Here is a 17024-nt window from a genome sequence, read left to right on the forward strand (position 1 = left end):
AAAAAAGACTGAATTTAAGAGAAAAAAAATACATATTAATTCCAAAATTGTTTTTACACTATGCCCTTTTTAGTAATTATAATGCTAATAATTGGGGTTTTTTACCCGTTTTCTGAATATTTTGGTAACTTTTGCACAAATGAGCACAGTTGTGAAAGGAGAGATGGGCTTTCTAATTACATGGTTGTTGTAATGATTTTGAGGTGTGTTGAAGTCCCTCTCAAATGCTGATTTCTGTTGAATTTAGATTTTCACACTATATTTAAAATTTTTCTAAGTAGAGTAAAAAATTCTAAATCAAAACTTTAGTGATATTAAAGTTGTGTGGATGTAAAACATGGTGGCTATGATCACAGGCACTGAAGCAGTGTTATTCACAGTGCCTTACTGGTAGGGACATTAGCAGGCCTGAGGATTTAATATAAAGGTAAAGTACTTAGAATTCTGGCTGACACATAGAAAGTAATCAATAAATAATAACACAAGTTTGATATACAAATACACATTAGAAAAATCCAATGGCTAACACTACAACCAATACTACATCAAACGAATCTCACCATGTGACCTAACCTAACTAACCTCACAGTGTGACCTAATTATCTCCCCAGTAACTAAAATTCAGCTAGATGTATCATTCCCAAATTAAGCTCAGCTTCTGAGAAACATTATATATGCCTCTCTATATATAGAAAAATGAGAATAATTTTGCAATTAGAGTGCTCAGGGTTACTTTAATAAGATATGTGCAATACTATCACAAATGTACAAAATTCACAAAGGTAGATGCATATTTCTAGTTGAAAAAGACCCAGAAACTTAATGTACGTGGGTGATATAATATTAAGGAAATAGAGTCACACATGTAGTTCATTAAAAATATATGTTGGCTGTTACATAAGTCTCTAGTTTGTGTGTGTGATATGACCAGAAGGTAAAACAAAACTATATAGATCAATTCATAGTCCTAATTATATTTAGTCATAAAATTCAAGCTCAACTCCACATTGTGAAACTTTTATTCTCTCCTGTGCATCTTTCACTGTCCTAATGAATTTGCAATAATTAATTAACATTATCCTCACAAAACCCTATACATGCATCCTCTTATTATCCCATTTTATACATGAAAAACCAAAGGTCAAGTAACATATCTGAGGTCACTAAACAATGGTGAAGTCAGGAAAGAAGTACACTTGCTCTGGATCTTAATTGACAGATATTCTATAGTCACATCTATTAAATTCTGAACTGGGATATTGACATGGCAATTTTTGAACTGTCAAGGTGGAGGAATCTTGTGCCGATAAACAAATGATTATGAAGTTGACTGATATTATTGTTTGTTTCTAAGGGGACAGACTTATTTATTTGGGTATTTGAAGGACAACGGAATGATTATGTTACTGTCTACCTAAAGGAGGAGAGAGGCAAACAAGGGACATCTTCTCTGAGGACAGTACAGGTGGAATTATAAGTTGTCACAACTCACTATGGTAGAGAAATTGTTGTGGGCTATTTAACCTCCTTAGTTCATTGATAATGTATGGACCTGACATCAAGAGAAGATGAGTCACTCTGGATATTTCTATGTGCAATGCTTCCATCTACATAAAGAAATTTCTGGTGATATTTTGAGGGAAAAAATTACAATTTATAGCTAGTATTTCTGAAAAAAAAATTGGATTTATTTGATGCCAAATAATTAGTTGAAAGGTTTGATGTTGACCAGGCACTTTTCTTTACAAGACACAACATCAGCCTTGTTTTGCAATACAGGTAAAAATAAAATTACAGAATAATTTATTCAAAATTGTAATTCAATATAAATAATAAGTGAAATAGAGCAATACTTTTAAATACCAGATTTATGTACTTACCACATGTATCTGATGTGATATATCCTTCCATTAAAAAAAAGAAAAGAGGGTTTCCGGTGGCATAGAGGGAGCTATGGCTAAACATCACCCGGACTTGATCTTTTGCCGCAAGCAGGCTGGTGTTGCCATTGGAGGACTGTGTGGAAAATGTGATGGCAAGCGTGTGATCTGTGACTCCTATGTGCATCCCTGCACCCTGGTGCACATATGTGATGAATGTTAACTATGGCTCTTACCAGGGACGCTGTGGGATCTGTGGAGGCCCCGGGGTTTCGGATCCCTATTATTGTAAGGAGTGCACCATCCAGGAGAAAGATAGAGATGGTTGCCCAAAGATTGTCAATTTGGGGAGCTCTAAGACAGATCTCTTTTATGAATGCAAAAAATATGGCTTCAAGAAGAGGTGATTGGTGGGCTGCCTCTTCCTCCCCCCGTCAAGCTGCTGCAGCTGCCAAAAGAAATGCCTACAGAAAGGAAATGGTGCACACAGCATCACCTGAATTGCCTATAGTACACTGGCACCTTTCCACCCTTTCCTCTCCTCTCACCCAGCCATGGTAGGAATGGAAAAAAAGATTCTTCGCAGAGCACTCTGGCAGACTGTACCACAGACAAATTAATAGATTGGTTCATGGCATTCCTTAAATTCAAGAAGCAAGTCTGTGTTAATCCACATCGAGAAGTTCTGTACACCAAAAGCTTCTAAAACAGGAATGATTGATATATCATTTCAGTCTTCTGTTTGAGGAGCTGGCTGTGAGGCTGGCTGCAGTGAGAAACATGGCCTTGCAGCAGCTCTGACGGCAGCTGTCCTTGATGAAACATCTGCAGTGCGGTGGGGGCTCTCAGAACAGTCAGTGTGGGCATTTCATCTTGTAACACCCACCAGGTGGTGCTGCTTCAGGTGATTTTTCTTCTAAAAATTGGAAACCCTTTCTGTTGCTATTGTATTCATAAAGTAGGTGTTTATTTTCTGGTAGTCAGCCCCTTCCCAATTTAATTTTAACTCTAGGAATTTTAGTCATCCAGGAATTTGTGATTCAAAATAAAGGTATTGGGATTCATTTAAAAAAAAGAAAAGAAAACCTTGGCTCAATTTTTGAATTAAAAAATATACATACCCAGAATGTATAGCCATTGAATATCTTTTAACATGGACAGTGGGATTTATCTATTTGCTTACTTACTTACTTATGTATTTATTTGCCTCTGAAGATTCAAAATAGGAATCTTTTTAAAATGTGTAAGTGTAAAACTTTTGACTTTATCAAAATAAATATAACAATTTAATATATTTTGTTGAAAAAAGATACATTAGGGAAAATGCATCTTTTACTCCTAGTCTTAATTAAGCACAAAGGACTGCATATTTGATATGCTTGTTATTCATAATACTTAAACAGTGTAAAAGGTGAGTACTTGAGTTAAAACTGGTTAAACTTTGAGCAGTTTGGATTTTAAGATCCTACTAGTTATTTCAGTTGAATAAATTGACTCTTCATGTAAAAAAAATCTATGCAGTTTTTTAATAAGTTGTCAGTCACATCTGTAAATGTGTTTTTAAAAAGTCTTCAGTACTTAAAATATTGAAAATATAATTGACATATATACACTAATATGTATAAAATGGATAACTAATAAGAATCTGCTGCATAAAAAATGAATAAAATAAAATTTTAAAAAAATTGAATTAATTAATTTTAAAAAAAGAAAATATAATTTTCACCAAATTATGGACTATTATATAAACTATCATTTGTGGAAATCATTTGAACAACATGAGGTAAAATAACATTTTATATTAATACTAAAACAACAGTCTATGATTATGTCTACTTTCTTGCATGTTAATTTTCACTTTGGAGCGGGTAAACGGAACCAAATACTCACTTCATGCGGTCTTGGACTTCAAGAAATCACATACCAAGTTGTTTGGTTGTAAACAAGAAGAGTAGCCAATTGGAAGTAACTCAAAATTTCGAAATTCTTACTGAGTGTCTAAAGTCTTTATTGGCGCTGTAATAACACTATCCGTTCGAGGGAGAACATCACACTGAGAGGATTAAAGATATAGAAGGGGCTCTCGGCGCGCCGCGGCCCGCAGGCACCCGGCACGCGCCCGCCCCGCCGCCACGATGCCCAAGAGGAAGGTCAGCTCCGCCGAGGGGGCGGCGAAGGAGGAGCCCAAGAGGAGATCGGCGAGGTCGTCAGCTAAACCGGCTCCTGCAAAAGTGGAAACGAAGCCAAAAAAGGCGGCAGGAAAGGATAAACCTTCCGACAAAAAAGTGCAAACAAAAGGGAAAAGGGGAGCAAAGGGAAAACAAGCTGAAGTGGCTAACCAAGAGACTAAAGAAGACTTCCCTGCAGAAAATGGAGAAACTAAAAATGAGGAGAGCCCAGCTTCTGATGAAGCAGGAGAGAAAGAAGCCAAGTCTGATTAATATCACACACCGGTCCTATCAGTGGTCCCTGTCTCCCTTCTTGTATGATCCAGAGGAATATTTTTATAAACTATTTTGTAAATGCAAGTTTTTTAGTAGCTCTAGAAACATTTTTAAAAAGGAAGGAATCCCACCTCATCCCATTTTTTAAGTGTAAATGCTTTTTTTTAAGAGGTGAAATCATTTGCTGGTTGTTTATTTTTTGGTACAACCAGAAAATTGAGGGATATTGAATATGGGAGGCTTTGATTGTCTTGGGTGTCAGCTTAACATTCCACAGATGGGGGGTAGCTTTTATATCCTATAATACAAAGCATACTAAATGGCAGTTTGGAGTCAGTTGTGCAGTTAATGTCTTAAACACTTTAAATTACTTCTCTTCCCACGTTGTTTTTGGTAGAATTGTTTCCTAAAGCAAACCACTCACCCCTTGATCTTGGCTCTCCTGGGCAGAATTCTGTGCACTCTGTAACATCTTTGGTCGTGGTGGTCCAGTTCTTCTAGTAACTGTTAATGTGCTGTGAACGATTGACAATTCGAGTATGTAGTGTATATGACATTAAATTGTGAATTAGCGGTACTTACGATGTAACAGCATATCAATATTTGAAGATATTGGTACTTGATATCCTGTAAAGGAAAATTTGCCCCCACATTTTAAGCTGGAAAGTCACAGGAATAACTGTTCAGAAAAGAATCACAACTACATGATTTTTTAGGTTTTTGGTACGTATGTTGAGAATTGTGTACAAACTGAAATGTCTGTGTACTGATCCTCAAAACAACCAATAAAATCTCAATTATGAAAGAAAAAAAAAGATATAGAAGGATAGCCTTTTAATAAATGACTTACTATTTTATAATTCCCTTACCCTATCTAGGTTACATATGCATCTGCCAACAGTAGTAACATGCACTACTGGTATAGGATAGCTGACTCTGTAAAATATACATTTTTATACTAAAAGATGCATTTATATTTAGAGACAATACAATTAATTTACCATCAGGAATTAAAATAGTGTTTTTTTAAAATTTTCTCATTGAAGCATTTTACTCACTTCTTCTTTTCCTTCAAGCAAAGTGTATGTAACTTCATAGACACTGTTCAAAAAGACTTGGGATAAGAAGAGATGCCAAATAAATCCTGAGTGAAGGTAATCTTTTTTTTTTTTTTTCCTAATTGAGTTGGCTTGTTTAAAGAAATTCTTGTTCAGGAGTCAATGCTGATTTTGGTGGAATTTCTTATATAGAACAACATATAAATGGTCCAGTTTCAAGCCATAAAAGCAAGTCACTATAGATCGTGACAGCCACTAACTACATTCTTCAAGGAGCAAGTCTAATTGTGTGAAATTTAATTTTTGGTATTATTGTGCTTTATTATGTCACAATTTTGAGGGACACCTTGAAAAATGTAATGCCTGTACATAAGCAAATGACTTCTCAAATTGCACTTGAACCTATCAATGGAGCTTCTCTCCAGCTTTTTCTCTACAGGACAGGTTATTTTCTCATTAGATTAGGTGCTGTATGTTTTCTTACACCCAGACTTTTACTGAACTACAGCACAGATAAAGAAAATTACCAAGCCCACTGGCTAGAATAGATCAATAACAGTCATTTGATTGTTTGCTACTGTGTTTGTTTGTTTTTCATAGTATCAACAGTCTTGTGACTATGTGACCTCAGGATTTGGAATCTGACTCAGCAAGCAGCCTGTTTGAGCTTTTATCTGTACTTTCTGGATGGTCTTAGATTGTCAGTTGTCAAATTTCAAAAAAAGTTCTTATACATTCTTTATTTAAAAACAGAACACCTTAAACCAATTTTGTTTTTAGAGAATTAGGTAACAGCTAAGACTAGATCAGAACACTTGCAAACATTTACATCTAATTATAGTTCTAGTTCCAGTACTCTATATCTGCACGTATTAGTTGATCTCTTTGAGAGCCTAATCATATTTTGAAAACAAAGAAAGTAATCCTTTGAAGACTGTTATAGTGGTCAAAATGACATATGTAAAACACTGAACAGATTTTGTGTAGGTGTACAGAAGATTACTTATTTACCTAAGACTGAAAACTTACTCAATCTCTAGTACTTGGAAATCAGAACTATGCAAGACCACGGAATGACTTTAAGTATGTGTAGGATATTTTTTATAGATAAATAGATAGATCTATAGAGATACATATTTAATTTTTTATTCTTTTAATTAAATTGTACTTAGAAAATTTCAAAGATTTTAAATACATTTCCTTCAAATACTGAAAGTGTCCAATCCTGAGAATTATTTATAAATCTGTCTTAAGAAATTTTGCTCTAAAGTTGTGAGAGTGACAACATTCTGTGATAAACACATATAATTAAATGTAGTCAAACCACATTATATATAAAATATATCATTGATATTGCTAAGAAGAAAATGAATGTGACACATTGTAAAATAAGAGTGGTACAAAAATGGATAGAGAGTGGATCTAATGATTTTCGTAAACTCTATCCAAGGTAATGAATTAGGATGGACAGAAGGGAGATATGGAAAAATAGGACCACCGGGACTGACTTTGTTCTCCTGGGACTGTTTTACCACATCCAGATCCCCAAGCTACTTTTTACTTTCATCTTCCTAGTTTTTCTTGTGGCCCATATTGTCAATGTTATGATGGTGATTCTCATTTGGTTGGACTCTCACCTCCATACTCCTATGAAATTTCTTCTCAGTTAACTTTCTTTGATGGACCCCTTGTATATCTCTACTTTTGTCTGGAAGAAACAACATTTCCTATACTAATTGTGTAATTCAGCTCTTCCTGTTCATGGCTCTTGTGGGAGCAGAGTGCCTTCTCCTGGCAGTCATGGGTTATGACCGCTATGTGGCAATATTCCATCCCCTCCACTACTCAGTTCTCATGTGCCCTACAGTTTGTATTTTCATGGTGGCTGGCACTTGGCTGGATGCACTTCTCAATGGCTTCGTCCATGTTGTCTATGTTCTGAATCTTCCTTATTGTGGCTCCAGGGAAATCCATCATTTCTCTTGTGAGATCCCAGCTCTCCTGAAACTTGTTTGTGCTGACACTTCTCTTTATGAAAATGGTCTTTTTGTCAGTGGTGTTGTATTTCTCCTCTTTCCAATATCTGCCATCATGGCTTCATATGGGCAGATTCTCTACACTGTTTCGAGATTAGGATTAAACATGGGGATGAGGAAGACTTTGGCAACGTGTTCTTCCCATATGATTGTGGTGACTCTCTTCTATGGAATAGTCATCATCAAGTATTTTCTCCTCAAAGCCTATCACACTGCTGAGCAGGACAAAGTGGTCTCTATCTTTTACACCATCCTCACTCCCATGCTCAATCCCCTCATCTACAGTCTGAGAAACAGAGCTGGCTGGAGCCCTCAGGAAAGTCTTCAGAAGAAAAGTAACCTTACGAAGTTGATATCTATTGAGAATAGGAGAAGAAAGGATAGACCTTAGTTACAGAAGGATTTCACTGTAACAGAGATGAGCAATATACAGCCAGCAAATGGTACTTTTCTGTAGACATCTGATGGCCAAACCACTTCACCCTATCCCCTGTGGACTATGAATGAAACAGAGCCTGGTTTCCTGCTATGCCTCATAAGATCTTCACAAATTTATTAAGAAAAATGCCATGTCAGAAATCTGCCAGTCGACAATCAATATAAAAAACAACTTTTTTTTTTAATTACGGAAGAGAAAAAATGCGAATCCTAAGTAGTATTGACTCTATACTACATTTTAAACTAATTTTCCCTAAACCACTCTATTGTAACAATATTTGTCAATACTTATAATACATTGCTCAGAACTTTGTTTTCCAATTCTTATGACAACATATTTAATTTTGAACATATTATTCAAGTGTGGCTCACAAACACAAAATTTTCTTCTTGTTCTTACCACTTTATATTGGAAGTGATGTTGTATGTTTGTTTTGTTTTGTTTTGTTTTACTAATTTCTAGAACCACAATAGTATAGCTTTGATAATATTTATCTAATTATCTATAGTAGTTTGACTTTAATTATAGCAGTCTATTTAACTATTTTTTAAATTTATCATACCATTTCCTTCCAATTTATAAACTTCTTTCTATGAAAGGTCCCACTTCATGAAAAATACTTTTTTCTTGCTAAATCTTCAAAAGTGAAAATAATGGGTCCAAGGGAATAATTATTTTTTGATGTTTTTTTCTTATCAAATTGATGAGTCATGTACATTTATAACATAACAAATAGATATGTATATGTGTGTGCATAGTTTATGTGTATACAAACCAATTCATAAAATTGGTATATATGATTTTATGCTTTTTATTTTATTGAGTTTGTAAATGATGAGTCCTCATTGTAATTGCAATATATATTTATTCATTTAGTTTCAATTGATTTTGAAAACTTTTCTTGTGTGTGTGCTATATTAACATTCTTGTTTTGGATTTTTTTCATGCTATACTTACCCATTTATTATTTCTGATCTTTATATTTTTTACATATTTGACTTATTGACATATTTGACCTTTAACAATTTATTTTTAAAAATCCATTAATTCTCTTATAGTTCAATGCTGTGGCCATAAATTACACATTTGAATTTATACAACTTTCACTGAGTAATTTTGGTTATTAAGAAATATTATCACTCCACATAATTTGTTTTGTACTTTCATTTATCTTTTTACTGGTTGTTTTTGTCTTTTAAATGTAAATTAGAATTACATCTTCAACTAGATTAAAAATATTTTATCCTTGTGTCTACATATAGTCCTGCAGCTGTATTTAATAAGCAATAAATTGTCTCTCATTCTGAAAAGATACTTAATTAGATATTATGTTCTCAGCTAGACCTGATTCACCACAGCAATGAAAGTAAATATAATTGTTTTCCAGAGATAACAACTGTTCTCATTCTTATAGTTTTATAATATACTCTAATATTTGATATTTTTTTATCCCTGCTTATATTTTTAATAAACACACTCTATTAATTGCATGATAATGGGTCCTATGGAGATTTTCAGGCGTAAGCAATGATTCTTCAATAGAGAAAATCTGACAGGAGATGTTTAATAAATAGAGCAAAAATAAACTGAAATGAATGTAAAAAGTGTGCATGTAAAAATTATTTCTTTGTATTAGGTGACCATCTTTGTTCACTTACTTATTTAAAAGAGAATTACTTCTCTTATCTCACTCTTCTAGATAGCCAGTATTTTCAAACTGTGATTTTTTCAGGTAACAAAGCACCAGAATTTCATAAACTAATATACATTAAATTGTCCCAGTATTTCAGTCACCCTATAGATAAATGTTTTACCTCTCCCATAGGTTTAACCTACCCCATAGCATATCTGGACTCTCTACTTCAGGAAAATGAACTATACAAATTGGGTATATTGAACAGATAACCCCTTGTTGCAATATTTCTGGTAACCACACATCTGTATATTCAGAAAATACATCTCCTTCATTTTCATTGTCAGGGTCTTGACTTGTCTGTCCATCACAGTATCCTAACCCTTAGTGATATGTACAAACATGTAATTCAGGCCCAGGCAATATTGCTCCATCTCTCTGGCCACAAATACTGACCCAGCAATGTGCATACATTCAAATCAGGATCACCCATTCTCTTCCTTTCGATTTTTGGAAGTTAATCTAGTTTGCAAATCAAGAAGCCACAAATTTCTCTTTCAGGTGAAATATTCAACTTAGCAAAGACTTCTGTTACTCTTCATAGTGTTTGAAAACCCATTGAATCAATATTTAAAATTAGTTGTCACATACAAATATTAATACTAATAGAAAAATCCCTAGATTTTGAAATAACAAACATACATTTTCCCATGGATTATCAGATGGAGCTGAGCCACTCCTGTGTTTCTCACCCAGGAATGGCTTTCTACCATTGGCCACCCTTCTCAACTGTACATTTTCATTTATGTGCATTAGCAGACAGGTCTCTGTGAATACTGAATTTGCTATTCTTTTAAAGAGAAGACTTTACTATGTCCTTAGTAACCATTCATATAGTTCAACTAGGGAGTGTTACTATATGTATAATGTTAAGATTTTTGATACCTATGTACAAGAAGAATGAAATTGTATATGGATTTATAATCCGTTTACCAATGTACAAGAATGTGCATTCTCCTTCCTGCTTTGCTAACGTTGTCCAGTTAGTTAACTTAAAAAATATTTTACTTACCTTGTACCAATGATGAGAAATTTTTAAATGCATTTTTCTACATTTTAACATTGTGTTCTTGAACTTAATCAGTCTTTATATTAGAGTGTTTGTATCTTTTTTGACAGATTATTTTTTTAACATTGAACATATTAAATTATTTCGTATGCATATGAGAAATTGTGTTTATTTTTTCTGCTACCTCATAGTATTTCATGTGTCAGAATTTGGAAGTAGCAGAGATAAAAGCACTAGATTACAAAAATAGTAAGTTGTGTTTATTATGCATATAAAAATGGTTTATTACCTAGGAGATTTTAAACTAACAATGGAACAAGGCTCAGAGGAATATTGTTATAAGACAGCCTATAGAGTGTGAGCACAGAGGCTGTTTATTATTTACAGTGATTGGTTATAAAATTAGAGCTTTCCAAGAGGTAGATAGAGGATTGGTTAAAGTGGTTACCTCATAGCTATTTGGGGGAACAGTTTGTTTTGGTTATGATTTCCAGAGGCATTTAAAAGAAGTGGTCTATGATAAGTTTTGCTTGCTGTGCAGAATAAGCTAAATTAAGTTTTGCTTGTATGTCTTAATTGGTTTTGCCTGCTCAGGTAATTTTCAAGTCTGGTATCTATTTGTACTTGATTTTAACACTTGGTTTGACTTCAGATATGGGCAAAAGGCCACCAAAAATATATTTACAAGTTATTACAAAGAAATAGCTTAAGAAATAAATAAATGTGAGCTTAAGAGATTCTCTTTTTACCCTTAACTTAGATATAAAGAAAGAAGAAAAAATCAAATCTTAAGAAGAGATTGCTGAATTTTAACTATCATTTTACAATGCCACCACTAAGTGAACACAAAAAAATTATATGCATTCATGCTTAACAGTGCGGGCACTTAATTGTATTTAAAATGTTAACATTTAATCACACTCTGAGTCATATCATGTAGGATGACCAGTGTTCAACATATGTTCAAACTAAGATTTATCTCTCTGGAGAGTATTTTGTTCCATTTAGTTTTGAGTATCTTATTGTTAATTTATTTGGGTATGTTTTGAAATTTCTCTTCTCTAATTTGGATGTTGACACATCTGCTTTTGCTATTATTTATTTTTGTTTTATAAAAGGCTATTTAGCTAGGTACAGCTTAACTGTGACCCTTTCATTTTTATATATTGCTTTCAATTAACTCCTTAGTCCATAGATATGTAACTATGCCATTAAAAGTTATTACTCTTTTACTAGAAAACTTTTACAGAGAGTGTTTTTAATTTTTAAGATGTTGACAACTTTAAACTTCAAATTTTTACTTGGGAGAAATGTTCACCATGTTTCTGTCTATTCATGCAGTTTCTAACTTTATAGTAAAATAATGTGACATGAATTATAATAATTTGTTGAGAATTTGGAAAAAATAAACAATTCATTTTTGGTGAATATTTCTTAGATGTTAGAAAATATACAACTCCCATTATTTTACAAAATGCTTATGATTTATTATTCATTTTGTGTATCACTTAAAACAAACTTAATAATTAGATAATTTAAGAATTTTTCATTTATTTTGCTTTATTTTTCCGCCAAACACAATTTGGTTTAACTCAATGTCTCCCACTTGAATAAGCAGTTTTTACTATGCACATTTAATATGTTACATGAATTATTATTTACAGATAAATATTATTTATATAAATATTTTTCCAAACTGATAAAAAAAATATAACACCATGGAACCACAATTCACATCAAGCATTAGAATTATATTGATACACATAATACTTTGTATATTTATTCTTAGTGGGAACACCTCCCCTTTCCCATACATGTAATGGTTACACTAAATCTTATGTAATTATTTTCTTTCTTTACAAAAATTATCAGTATTATTTGCAATGCTAAAATGTTCACCACTTTTATTTACCATTGTATTGGCAGTCCTAGACAGAACAGCTAGGAAAGAAAAAGAATAAAAGGCATCTTAATTAAAAAGGAAGAAATAGAACTATCATTATTTGCATGTGACATGATTTTATATATAGAAAACCTTAAAGACTCCACCAAATACTATTAGAATTAATAAACAAATACAGTAAAGTTGCAGAGTACAAAATGAACAAAAATCTGTTGCATTTATATACACTGATGATGGTATAGCAAAAAGAGAAAGTAAAATCCCATTTACAATCACAACAAAAAGTATAAAATACCTAGGAATAAATTTAGCCAAGGAGGTAAAAAACTTGGTCACTGAAAACTATGACATTGCTGAAAGAGATTTAAGAAGACACAAATAAATGGAAAGATATTCTATGCTCGTGGATTGGGAGAAGTAATATTGTTAAAATGCCCATAGTATCTACAGATTCAATGTAATTCTTATCAAAATTCTGCGAGTATTTTTCAGAAAAACAGAAGCAAAAATTCTAAAATTTATATGGATTCACAAAACACCCTGAATATACAAAGTAATCCTGAAAATAAAAAAACAAAGCTGTAAGTATCACACTCTCTGATTTTAAGCATATTACAAAGCTATAGGGATCAAAATAGCATGATATTGGCCAAAAAAACAGATATACAAATTAATAAAACAGAATTGAGAGCTCAGAAATCAACCCACACATATATGGACAATTAGTTTATGATGAAGGAGCCAAGAACATAACAATGAAGACAGGATAGTCTCTTTAATAAATGATGTTAGGAAAACTGGACAGCCACATACTAAAAAATAAAACTAGACAACTATCCCACACCATATACAAAAATCAACTCAAAATGGATTAAAGACTTGAATATAAAACCTAAATTTTAATTTTTAACCAAATATAAATTGAAAATATATGTATCTATTCTGTCTTGTTTCCTTCTATTTAACATTTTGCTTGTGAAATTTTCCCCAAAGTTTTTATTTTAATTATAATTTATTTTTTACCTTTATAAAGCTTTATAGCATTAATATACATAAATTATTCAACTTTCAAATGTATTGGACTTTGGAGTGTTTTCTGTTCTTAACTATTGTGAACAACTTCACTATCAATACTTGTATACATATATCTTGGTACAAATAAACATGAATTTTAAAAAATTATGCCTGTGAGTAGAATTGCTAGGGAGAAGGTATGCACATCTTAAAATTTATGATGTGTATTAAATTTCTAAGGTTACCATAAAAAATCAACACACACTTTGATGAATTAAAACAATAGAAATTTATTCTCTCACAGTTCTGTAGGCCAGACATTCTATTTCAAGTTTTTTGACAGGGCCAGGCTACATGTAAAAGTTCTAGGTGTTCTATCCTTCTTAGACTCTTTCAGCTTCTGATTGTTCCTCACTTTCCTTGGCTTGTGCAGCATAACTCCAATCCGTCTTTTTCTTCACATGGTCTTCATTCCTCTGTACATTTTAATTTGCTTTTTTCTCTTATAAAAACATGACTCATTTGATTTAGAACCCACTCTAAATCCAAGATGATTTCCTCTTAAGATCCCAAAGTAAGTACATATGCTAAGCCCTACTTCCAAAGGTCCCATTCTCATGTTCTGAGAGAACATGAATTTTGGGGGGACGTATTTCAACCCACTATACTAGGTAATATCAAACTAGTTTTCTAAATTGTTTTACTAGTTCAACACATTCTAGCATGAGTTCCTTTTATTTCACAACCTTAAAACATGCATGATTTTTAAAATAATATATTTCTGCCTATATAATGAGTGTATTTGTATGATATTGTTGCTATTTATTTTGCCTATTTTTGATTACTAGTGAACTTGTGCAATTCCTCACATGTTTACTGTACATTTTTATTTCATTGTTTCAGAGTTGCATTTTAAACAGTTTGCCTCTTTTTATTTTTTTTATTCTTTTTTAAGTTTTTAATTAATTTTTATTGGAGTATACTTACTTTACAAAGTTGTGTTAGTTTCTTGCTGTACAGCAAAGTGAATCAGTCATACATGTACATATATCCACTCTTTTTTTAGATTTCCTTCCCATTTAGGTCACCACAGAGCACTGAGTAGAGTTCCCTGTGCTATACAGTAGATTCCCATTAATTAAATATTTTATACATAGTAGTGTATATATGTCAGTCCCAATCTCCCAATTCATCCCACCCCCTTCCCCCCTTGGTAACCATAAATTTGTTCTCTACATGTGTGACTTTATTTCAGCTTTGCTAATAAGCTCATTTCTACCATTTTTCTAGATTTCACATATAAGTCATATTATATATATTTTTTCTCTTTCTGACTTACTTCACTCTGTATGACAATGTCTAGGTCCATCAAGTCTCTGCAAATGGCATTATTTCATTCCTTTTTATGGCTGAGTAATATTCCATTCTATATATGTACCACATCTTCTTTATCCATTCCTCTGTCATCTGCTTCCATGACCTGGCTATTGTAAATAGTGCTGCAATAAATATCAGGGTGCACGCATCCTTTCGAATTATGGTTTCCTCAGGATATATGCCTAGGAATGGGATTGCTGGGTCATATGGTAACTCTATTTTTAGTTTTTTTTAAAGGAAACTCCCTACTGTTCTCCATAGTGGCTGTACCAATTTACATTCCCACCAACAGTGTTGGAAAGTTCCCTTTTCTCCACACCCTCGTTTGTACATTTTTTGATGATGACCATTCTGACTTGTGTGAAGTGATACCTCACTGTAGTTTTGATTTACATTTCTCTAATAGTTAGTGATGTTGACAATTTTTTCATGTGTTTGTTGGCCATCTGTATGTCTTCTTTGGAGAAATGTCTATTTAGGCCTTCTGCCCATTTTTGGATTGTGTTGCTTGTTTTTCTTTTGATATTGAGCTGCATGGGTTGTTTGTATGTGTTGGAGATTAATCCCTTGTCAGTTGCTTCATTTGCAAATATTTTCTCCCATTCTGAGGGTTGTCTTTTTATTTTGCTTATGGTTTCCTTTGCTGCGCAAAAGCTTTTGTTTCATTAGGTCCCATTTGTTTATTTTTGTTTTTATTTTCATTACTGTAGGCAGTGGGTCAAAAAAGATCTTGCTGTGATTTATGTTAAAGATTGCTCTGCCTATATTTTCCTCTAAGAGTTTTATAGTATCCAGCCTTGCATAAAGGTCTTTAATCCATCTTGAGTTTATTTCATTCTTTTATATGTAGCCGTCCAGTTTTCCCAGCACCACTTATTGAAGAGTCTGTCTTTCCCTAGTGTATATTCTTGTCTCCTTTGTCATAGATTAGGTGGCCATAGGTGTGTGGGTTTATCTCTGGATTTTCTATCCGGTTCCATTGATCTATATCCCTGTTTTTTTTGCCAGTACCATACTGTTTTGATGACTGTAGCTTTGTAGTATAGTCTGAAGTCTGGGAGCCTGAGCTAATCTCCCATAACATGTATGTGCCTATCTATGTGTGGCAAATACTGATAGAACTGCAAGGAGAAATAGGTGAATCCACTATCATAGTTGGAGGTTTTAACATGCCTGTCTCAGAAAGGGAAAGGTCCAGCAGGCAGCAAATCAGTAAGGACTTAGTTGAACTCAATAACAGCATCAGTCAACTGGATATAATGGATATCTACTGATTACTTCATACAACAACAGCAGAATACACGTTTTTTACAAGCTCATATGGAACATGAAGCAAGATAGACCACATTCTGCAGTGTAAAACACACATAAGCTAAAGAAAAACTGCATATTAAATCCAAAGTAAGCAGAAGAAAATAAATAATTAGAATCAGAGCAGAAGTCAATAAAATTGAAAATAGAAAATCAGTAGGAAAGGTCAATGTAACCAAAAGCTGGTTCTTTGGAAAAAATCAATAAAACTGATAAGCCTCTACTTAGGCTAACTAAGAAAACATAGTGATACAGACATTATTAATATCAGAAATGAAAGAGCATAGGGCACTGCTATAGAGCCTATGTACTTTAAAAGAAGAATAAAAGAATACTATGAACAACTCTATGTCCACAAATTTAATAACTTAGATGAAACGGGCCAATTCACTAAAAGTCACAATTTGTCAAAACTCATAAAAAAAAGAAATCAACAGTCTGAATAGACTTATCTTTTTTACAGAAATTGAATCAATAATAAATAACCTTTCGAACTGCAAAGCAGCAGACCTAGACAGGTCCGCTGTTGAAGTCTCCCAAACATTTAAGGAATAAGTTAGACAGGTTCTCTACAATCTCTTTTAGAAGGTAGAAGCAGAGATGATACTTCCGGGGACTTCCCTGGTGGTGCAGTGGTTAGAAATCCTCCTGCCAATGCAGGGGACATGGGTTCGATCCGTGGTCCGGGAAAATCCCACGTGTCATGGAGCAACTAAGTCCATGTGCCACAACTACTGAGCCTGTGCTCTAGAGCCCTTGAGCTACAACTACTGAGCTCACGTGCCACAGCTACTGAAGCCCGCATGCCTAGGGTCTGTGCTCCACAACAAAAGAAGCCACCACAATGAGAAGCACACTCA

The 17024-nt window shown here is 33.4% G+C and overlaps 2 pseudogenes; both read left to right on the forward strand.

The window, feature by feature from the left end:
* Positions 1-1941: 1941 nt before the first annotated feature.
* Positions 1942-2561, forward strand: LOC137758692 (PHD finger-like domain-containing protein 5A pseudogene; annotated as a pseudogene).
* Positions 2562-3964: 1403 nt separating this feature from the next.
* LOC137758693 (non-histone chromosomal protein HMG-14 pseudogene) lies at positions 3965-4329 on the forward strand (annotated as a pseudogene).
* Positions 4330-17024: the final 12695 nt, after the last annotated feature.

The sequence above is a fragment of the Eschrichtius robustus genome, chromosome 2, assembly GCF_028021215.1.
Source record: "Eschrichtius robustus isolate mEscRob2 chromosome 2, mEscRob2.pri, whole genome shotgun sequence".
Classification (NCBI taxonomy): Eukaryota; Metazoa; Chordata; class Mammalia; order Artiodactyla; family Eschrichtiidae; genus Eschrichtius; species Eschrichtius robustus.